Source organism: Brassica oleracea, chromosome C5 (genome assembly GCF_000695525.1).
Source record: "Brassica oleracea var. oleracea cultivar TO1000 chromosome C5, BOL, whole genome shotgun sequence".
Lineage (NCBI taxonomy): Eukaryota > Viridiplantae > Streptophyta > Magnoliopsida > Brassicales > Brassicaceae > Brassica > Brassica oleracea.
The window spans coordinates 26,275,830-26,284,183 of NC_027752.1; positions in this window are offsets into that span (position 1 = coordinate 26,275,830).

Genomic DNA, 8,354 nt, shown 5'->3' on the forward strand with positions numbered 1-8,354 from the left:
ACTTTACCGTAAAAACCGCGGAAAGTTCATTCTTTATCGAAAGAAGCCGTAATAAACGCTTCGAGTCGAAAGACGGCCCAGGGGGACCTAAGACACGACTCGAGGCCTAACTTGCGATTTCTTAACCAACAGCCCGTAAACCACATGTCGGTTTACGCTTGGTCCGCAGGGGAAGATAAATGTCAAGTTTCCGCGGATAAATACAAAATTTCGAAGATAATTACGAAGATCGGAAAAAATGAAATATCTCCATTTTTATGCTATGGCGGCTTAAGGGCAGAAGAAGAAAGGCGTAAACCGACCTTGGAGCCAGTATATAAGGGGTCTTAGGCGAGAGGCATGAGGAGGACTTTTTCTCAGAGCAAACTTAGCACTTAGAGAAATTAGGCAACTTTCCGTTTTTGTTATTTCGAGCTGCGACTCAACTAGGTTTTGCAGTCTTAGGTTTTAGAACTAGGAATCTCGCTGACAGCTCTCATAAACGAGGCTTCTACCTTGTTGTAACGCTCATACGCGAATTCGGAATAAAACTCCTTTTCTCTCTTTTACGATTTCTTATTTCTTTTCGTCTTTACTTGCGTGTTCTGATTGCTTGGCGTGTGCTTTAACAGATATCCGGGACCTCTGGAAAATTAGGGTTTTTTCTAACTTTCCTAATTTAAACAGAAATCGACAGTGCGAATTTCGGTTCCCACAAGACTTCCGAAGGATTTAGATTTTAATTATTTTTTCATGGATTTTGTGGTACATCTGGAAAAATTAAAATGCAAAGATTTACAAGAATATAAATGGGAATCCACAAGAGATTCTGCTGCAGAAATATAGGAAATTTTGTGGCCTGATGGTCAACTAACGGATTTGAAGTCCTCAAGGGTGATGTTCTGCATTTTACCACATGCCAATTAACCTGATGTGCAAGCTACCACAATCAAATGGTATATCGATGCAACATTTTAGGATCGAATCCAAAGAGAACTAGTGATGTATGACACTAAGAATACACAAATCTCCTTAATCTAATCAAACATGAAGGTGAAGTGAATTCTAAGCTAATGAAATATAAAGACAACTAATAGCTACTATTAGAAATAAGCTAAGAAAGACGAGCTCTTGGAAGGTAATCGATCAGTGATGATTGACTTCATATTTAGATACCAGACATCATCGATTAACAAATGCTCTAAAGGTCTAGATCTCATTTAAATAGATTAATCCACTTCCGTGACAGAAACCCCTATGCTATCTTGAATTAAACATCAACTTCCGTTGGCCTAACACAATCAAGCATGCATGAATCACAAGTCTACTAACCACTTAACATCTCAGGCATCAACTTCCGTTGGCCAAATCCGTAAATGATAATATTAGGTTGGTTCAAGAATTTCAACATACACCTTCCGGACGTGAAATAGCTTAAGCTTCTAGACTAGAGAGATCAAGTCCAATCTAGCATTAAGAACATCTAACAAGCTTAGATTAATGTTAATCTAATCATAAGCATCATCAATCTTACATCTTTCACCCTAATCTACCAACCCAAGAACTCTAAAAACCTACTCACCGTAAGCCATAGAAATCCAAGAATCTGTCACCGATCGTAGAAGAATCATGTTTACAGAAGAGTAGAAAAGATAAAAATAAGATAAGTACTTAGATTCAAATCAAGAACTATAAGAGTTTTTAGATCTAAGAAGAGGGAAAATGTGGCTGAGGTAGCTTAGGGTTTATGTTACCCTTAACAACATATATATAGGCACTATGACATGTGGTTAATTGCCCCAACACTAATGGGCTTCAAAACACAAAGGCCCAACAAAACAGCTTCCCTAGATCGTCAATGTGCAAGATACAACTTTCCTAAAGTGGTCACTTCAGGGCATTAGGTAACTTCGCAGATTTCCCTACAGCAACAAAGTGCTGAAGACAAGTTCCTGAAGTGGGCACTTCAGAGCTGTAGGTGAAACTGTGTTTCTACTTCTTCCTCTTCGACTTTCGCCCCATAACTTCCATTTTGTGCTCCATTTAGCCCCATAACTTTTGATTGTGCATTCCAGCCCCTGTATATGCAATATGTACAAATGCAACACCTAATGACACCTAAATGCAATCTTTAGACACTAAAATGACCAAAATCAATAGCAAAAAACATGTAAAAATGCTATACAATAAAGGGATGTTTATCTGACTGAGCCTGAGCACCAAGAAAATGATATTTGTTTGTGTTACATAGATGGTTTATTAAATAAACATGATAAAGTTTTGACACAAGGATGGTTCTTCTTTACAAGAGAGGCAAATAACACGATTATGGGATTTATGATTATTGGGCATATCCTATCACCTTTTGATTTTCCATAGTTTCTACCACTTTTTGACCATGGTATAAGTCATTTTTAAAGTCTTTGTCATGTATTTTGAGTTTGTTTTAGGGTCTTTTCAGGTTCATGTACGTTTTAGAGCATTATGAAGATTATAGAGCTATTTAGAGCATAAAGTGAAGAAAAGTCAAAACCAATTAAGTCAGAGTCGTGATTTTGAGAGAGTGTCGATCGACATTGTAATGACCCTCACGAACCAATAAATTTTTGGTTTAAAAAAACCCCGCTCGACCAGTTTGGAGTTGGTTCGACTATAATTAAAAATAAAAATCGACCCGGTAAATTAATATCTCGACGGGACTGGCTTGTGGTCTAAAGAACTTACCTTGATTGTTTGGTCGAGTCTTAAATATTTTTGTCGAATATTTATTAAGTTGGACAAGATTTTCCGAGAACAAGACGAGAACCGAAGGACAAGGAGTATTGGTTGCAAAATTATTTAGAATTATCGACCAGCTTCCTAATTAATTTTGGATCAGACTCATGTCTTTCACCAGGCTCCTTGTTCACTTATTCAGTCACCTGACTTGCACCTGCCTGCTTCCTAACTTCTTTAGTAGATGGCACATTACAACCACAATTTGTATGTGTGCCTGCTTCCTCTCATAATCATTTATGATTGGCCGGAGATAGCTTCAGGGAAAGGAAAGGACATCATGCTGCAGATGCTGAAGCAGCTCAAAAGTTGTCTTCTCTTACCCTTCTTTGGTCCCTCAGCTGGACACTCATCCAAAGACCTTCTGAACTATATATAACCCTTCTCTGACCTGCTTGGACATCCTGTTGCTTAAGTAAAAATCCAGTGATTTTCATAGAGTTAAGAGAGAAAGAAGAAGAGAAAAATCAGTGAAAAAAAATTCAAAAACATAAATCAAGAGAAAAAGTCTTGTTGAATCTTTGGTAAAGTTCATCCATCAGTTGGTTCAGTCTGTTATTGAGAGTAGGATTAGAAGGTAAGACGGTTTTAATAAACCCTAGACCTTGTTCAGCTCAGATCATGATCAAACCCTCATCTCTCTTTCTATTCAGTTCAGCCGCAAGCTAACCTTGGAGAAGAGGATCAGCCGAGGCCATCTAGTCCTTTGGTTTGTCTTGGAAAGCTTTGTCTCTTACCTCAGTCCTTTCTTGATCAAAGCTAGTTGATGTTTACATAAAGACTTGGTCGGATCAGTTCTCTAAGTGGCTACGGTTCAACTTTTGTTTAGTTTCGGTTTCAATCAAACTCATACAACCGCTAGTTATGGACTGACTAGTGTTGAACCGAACTGAACTAAGTCTGATTGTGTCTTGAACTGATCTATCCTAAGTAAAATCGAGCCAATCTGATTTTTTCTGATCAGAACCTGTCTTAATTGAGCAAGAACTGAACTGATTTGAGCTGATCCAAGTTGATTTAGTTGAAACCAATAGTGAACTGATTGATGATATTCTGACCCAAAAAAAATCTCTGTTATGATCAGCTAAGGCGTGGAGTTTACCTAGTCCAAACCAGACCACTCAGTCACTTGATTCGTCCAGCCTTGTTCAAGTGGAACTCAAGTCTTGTCCAAGCCAGTTTCAAGACTAATCTTTAGGTGAGTCTAGACAGATGTTGAGATAGATCATGAATGAGTACTTGATTAAGTTAGTAAAGTCTCTGAAATCTTTAAGAATGGTGTTGGTTTTACTCATTGTAAACACTTACACTTAAAGAATAATCGAAAATGTTAATCGAGGTTAATCCTTTTTTTGTCACTGAATATTTCATCAGAAAATTAAGAAGAAGAGAGCCTAAAACGATGGCCCAAATCATGATGTCCGTTACAAAGGGGAATGAGCTTGAAAAGCCTTTTTGCTAAACCATCGGCAACTAAGTTGTCCGATCTAGAAACATGAAAGAAAGAAATTGTTTCAAAACCAGAGAAGATCGATCAGATGTCTTTCACAATTCCGATGATTTCTTTTGACTAGAGGTTGCCGAAGATAGCTCTGATGAGCATTAAACTGTTGGAGAGAACCTTGAGTGTGGAGAACTCCAAGGTTAGCGCCTTGCAAAGTGTCAATCGAAACGTGATGGCCTCTGCAATAAGGATATGAACCCCTATTTAACTTGATTTAGCACTGAAACATACATGAACCGCTTTGAATCCACCAAAGCTTACCGAATCATCGGCGAGCATAATGTTTGCTGAAAAGCATAATGAGCCGGTTGAGGCTTGAAAACGTGGACAATGTGAATCAAATAGTGAGAAGGTGGCCACATTCACGACAATGACAATAGAATGGAGCTTGACGAGGACTTCTAAGGCATTAAAAGAAATTGAGTTATGGCAAAAAGTTTTAGTTCCAGCATTACCGTGATGGTGCCATGAAGTTTTGACGAAATTAAAGCCGCACTGCCAGTTGTCGAACTCAGAAAATCTCGGAGTAAAATAGTGTATGTCGGAATTTTCAGATGTGAAGCCTGGTTGTGGTAGTTTCTGTAGCAAAGCCTCCACAAGATACTGTTCGGATTTATGTTTGCGGCAGCAGGATTGGAGCGGAGTATCGTTGGCAGAAGAGCTAGTATCATTGTAACTTGAGACCCCCTGACGTGTGACCTTGACAAGCGTTAAAGAGTAAGCTATGGTTGAGCTCAGACAGATACTTTGGAAACCAACATTACCGTGATGGATCTGTAGCTTGCCTGAGACCAACCAAGTTAGCTTGTCATCAAGCTCTATCACACTTACCATGAAAGCGCAGGTACCAGGAGCTGCGTCAAAGGGAGGCTTGGACAGAACAGAGCAACTTCCGGTGGTGGAGAGTTGGCCGTCGACTGAGCAGCAGGGGGATACCACCAAGAAAACCAGACCAAATGGCACTCTCGAGATGGATAGTAAGTGTTTCAGGTGCTCCGCCAGATTGGCGGATCTCGTCATAGAGACCAGTTGTCAGAGCGTCGATGGCTAACTGAGTGGTGATAGGTTGCAAAGGAAGAAGAAGTGTTGTACGTTGAAGGCCTTGACAGCTAGGGACGAGGTTAGCAGATCTGGACTTGAAGAGGATGAGACGCTCCAGTGGTGGTCACGGACAACAGAGGCGGCTCTAGCAGAGATGAATGGAGAACAGACCAGATCTATATGCGGTAGAAGCTCTGAATGGGCGAACAAGTGAAACGAAGGAAGATTGGAGAGAGGGAGAGGCGGCGGAGGGTCTGGCGGGACTGGAGGGTCACGAGGATCCACCAGAAGCACCACGTCAAGGTCTGGATCTGGTGGGTCAGAAGGTGGGGGAGGAGCACCAACAAGTGACGCCATGGAAGGAGGAGACGAAGAGAGCTTCACGTCGGTGTGTGACTTTAGTAGGAGAAGAAGCAGCACCCGGCGTAGATCTTCATTTTGGCGGAGAAAGCTTCGGATGTGCCTGCCTCGGACTCCGTGTCTGAGAGAGAAACCCTCCTAATTTTCCCTTAATAAAAGAAGCAGGAAATGTATAATCGAGGTTAATCCAAACCATTAGTACTTGTTGTCAAGTACCAATTATGATTATGAAATAATTATGGATTTTAAGGATTAATCTTGGATTAATTAATGATAATCTAAGATTAAATGAAGATTAATTATGGTTTAATTATTGATTAATCTTGTATTAATTAATGATTAATTATGGAATAATTATAGAACTGAAATTCATGTGAAGTCTTGTTATATTCACTATTCCTAAAGTTCCCGCATTACCATGACTTGGTCCTGCACTTGGAATAAGGTCATGAAGACACGATGATGGGGTATCTCCCTGGAGACAGTGTACTGCATGACGATGCAGTGTCGGATTGTTCATACCGGACATTATACAATGATGGTGATGCTAACTCACTAGTCTCGGCTAGCCTTAGCGGTTTTTCGGGTCTAGTATATATGTTGTATTATATGAGTATGGTAATGGGCGGGTCTTGTGGAAGTGATGTTTAAAATAAGAATTCACAATGATGATTGATATACTAAAGTATAGTACTAGTTCTTGCATGGTCATGTATATGCATTTGATAATTGTTTGGTTTATTATTGATTGTGTTGTGATTCTATATTCACTGAGTACTTTGTTACTCACGACTCGTTGTTGTGTGCAGGTGACAACTAGTCGGGAGATCACTTTTCTTTTGGACGGAAGGAACGGCCAACCAGCGGTAGTATTTTGTTGTCCTTCCAACGTACCTTTTGATGTATATTTACTTAAAATGTTGTTGGCCGATAGGCCGTAGGATAAAACTATAACGTTTTGTAAGATGTTTAAAGTAAATAAATAATGTTTAAAGAATGTATATAAATCACAAGTTCTCATATGCAATTAATCCTTGTCCAGGATGAACTAACTATCGAGTATTGCTTTTCAGGTTGAAAAACCTAGCATTCCTGCGTCGGTGTTCTTTGGTTGTTGGTCTAAAGCGATCAGAAGTATTACGAGAACCTCAGGTCGGCCATCAGGGAACATCGACCGTGTCATTTTCGGTCATCTATGGTCGGGGGTGTCACAGACACCCTCATGGTTGTCGCTCGACACCCTTGATTTTGGAGGCTGCCGACAAAATTTCAAGATTTACAAGTTGGCCCAAAGTTTCCATTGCCAAGAAGCCGCTGTGAGTTATATATCTATATTATGTTTTCTTAAGCCATTGTTTAGATTACACTTTATGTTACATTAGAGAGATTTGGAGAGAAGGTCAGAGAACTCATCCAGAGAGATCGACTGGAACTCTAGTATTTCTTACCCTATCTATTTTATGTCATTTATTAAGTCTATGATTTTTGTTTTTTATCATGTCTGAGTAAATCACTAGATAAATTAAGGGATTTCATAAGCTCAATGTCAAACTGATAATCATTGATTCCTAGGGTTATTCACAGATTTCTACACCGCGAATGTTCTTCATACTAGTTTCTGGAGTAATTAACTAGAACCTAGAATCATAAAATAGTTATGAGAGAGTGTAATCATTTATCTAAGCCTAATCATGCTAGACTGAATACCTATTCGCCGCGAGAGTTGGTCTAGGATTAGTTGAACAATATCAAACTAGATTTAATGCTTGTTTGATTCGTCATATCTGCAACGAGAGTTGGGATTTGATTATAGATAAGCATCTTATAGTTATCGCAGCAACAGTTGGATAACTTACTATCATAATCGAGTTCTAGAATTAAACCTATTAAGACCCTTGGCAGCTATTCATTTATATTTTGAATCTCTTGATTGATAAATCTCTGGTTCTAGCACTTTTTCCTAATATCATACAAACCGATTAATCCTATTGTTTAATTTACGGTTTTGATATTTCTGACTTAGCTTAACTAGAAACTAATAGTCTGATCCCTAGTCATTGTGGATTCTATTCTCAAGTATACAATGGAATTTTTATTTGATAAAGTTGCTTGAGGTTAATGTGAGTGATATACCATGGATTTGACCCATTTTCATCCATGGTATACAATTGTTTTACTATCTATATATTATATATTCTATCCTATTAGGTATGTTTTCAGGTTCATGAGTATCTTGGAGTAAAGTGATGATTATGGAGCATTTAGGAGCTTAAAAGAGATTTCATCCGAGCTGACCATTAGAGGTCGATACGAAGAAGAAGCAATCGTTCGATGCACATCCAGTGCCGTCGATCGATACAGAAGAGAAGCCTCGACGATTGAAGATTATGATCGATCGATGTACATCCTGTACCATCGATCGATGTCGAGACGCGAGATGCGCGACTTGGTTCCAGCCGACTTTAAACCCAAGTCCTCACCAAATTACAAGATTACCCCTGAAGAGTTTTTAACCTAATAGTTATATACTTGCCTAAGTGTTAGGAGGCAAGAGAGCTTTTGGCCACCATTGTATTCTTATTTCTCAGCAGAGAGTTTTAGGAGAAAAAATCATAGAGAGATTATTGATTGGAACTCCATTGATTCATCTATTCTATTATATGCAGTTTTTATCTATATTTTGTGTCATAAATTG